At 52.8% G+C, this 1477-nt stretch overlaps 1 protein-coding gene across 1 annotated transcript in view; it reads right to left on the minus strand.

Annotated features, from left to right (window-relative positions):
• The window catches only part of LOC104909267 (leucine-rich repeat-containing protein 40-like), an 18610-nt gene that overhangs the window by 16231 nt on the left and 902 nt on the right, over positions 1–1477 (minus strand). The gene's annotated exons all lie outside the window — the stretch shown is intronic.

Genomic DNA, 1477 nt, shown 5'->3' on the forward strand with positions numbered 1-1477 from the left:
GTATGGGACAAAGCGCAGCAAAGCGAGCGGAGCGCTGCGGGCGGCGGGGGGTCGGTGCTCCTCGAAGCTTCAGAGAAGACATTCAGCAGCACGTCTGGGTCCTCCGGGCTGCGTCCAGGCGTGCGTGGTGGCGATGAGCTGCTTTTTTTCTAACCGGTTTAGTCACAATTTCTGCGTTATCTGCATCATTTTTTTAGAGGAAGTACGGTGCTGGAGGTAGGGAGGACATTTTTTCCCAGACCAGCTAGCACAAATGCATAAGCAGACCTTCTCGGGTCTTTTCCTGCTCTCTGGTTCTCTGGTCTCATGGAGAAGGTGGCACATCAGCCAAACGTCGGGTCTTCAGCAGATTTTTTCTGGATAGCAATTGCTCCTTGATAACTATTCTCTTCTGGAGACTGCTAGGACAGGGTGGGAAGGAGCAGTTCTCTGCCTGAGGTACTCATGTCTGCTGCTCTCCCATTTTGAAACCATCGTGGCGTGGCCATCCCATCAGGCTCGAGCTTTCTCCCACTCTCCTGAAAATCCAGGTGCATTTCACTGAGATGTGTGAAAGGCTGCAGCCGGGGGGAACCCCATGGACATGGGCAGGGGTGGGTGAGGGACAGACTTGGGACAGTATAGTTACAGCATGAGGGTTCCACAGGAGCACAGAGAGCCCTACGGGGATCTGGCTGGCTCGGAATATAAACATTAACACGTTCCTTGAACAAGGATGAGGAAGCTGAGAGCTCTGTGCTTTTCCTTTTTTCTGGCTCCCATGCCTCCCCCCGGTGTGTTCATAGCTGAGAGCCAGCAGCGCCCATGCAGGTGCTGCATCCTGGAGCTGGGCACAGAGGGGCCTTTGGGGCTGCAGGAGCCCGCTGTGTCCCACAGTGCTGTCCCAGGAGGGTGCTTGGAAGCCGAGTGCTGGGAAAAGCTGTGGAGGTTGGGGCAATTTCCCTTGTTTTCAGACGTGAACTGTGATTTAGTATGATTACTTGATTCCTAATAAATTGTGCGGAGCTCATCTCAGCATCAAAACACATTAAGCTTTTTGCTCTGATGTCCATTACACAGGCTGATTTAATTCATCTTAGGAAGGAGTTCATGACCAGATGCACGAGACGTGGCTCTGAGATATCATGGAGCTTGTTTTGCTCTCTGGATTTACCGAGAAGGTCAAATCCTGTGTGTTTGTTATCCTCAGTCCCCCTGAGGGGGTTGGACTCGATGATCTCTTGAGGTTCCTTCCAACCCCTGCGATTCTGTGGTTCATCATTTAGCTGAAGTCAGCAGAGCTGCAGAGATATGAATGAAAGTAAACTCACGTGCTATGAGAGCAATACAGGAGTGAAGGTGGGCGCACATGAGTGAACCTGCCTGAGAAGGCCATCTGCCCGTGTGTGTCAGCCACAGAGCCACTGAGGCTGGAAAAGCCCTCCAAGATCCTCCAGCCCACCCCCACCCCCACTGCCCACATCCCTCAGTGCCACAT

This window comes from Meleagris gallopavo, chromosome 10, assembly GCF_000146605.3.
Source record: "Meleagris gallopavo isolate NT-WF06-2002-E0010 breed Aviagen turkey brand Nicholas breeding stock chromosome 10, Turkey_5.1, whole genome shotgun sequence".
NCBI lineage: Eukaryota > Metazoa > Chordata > Aves > Galliformes > Phasianidae > Meleagris > Meleagris gallopavo.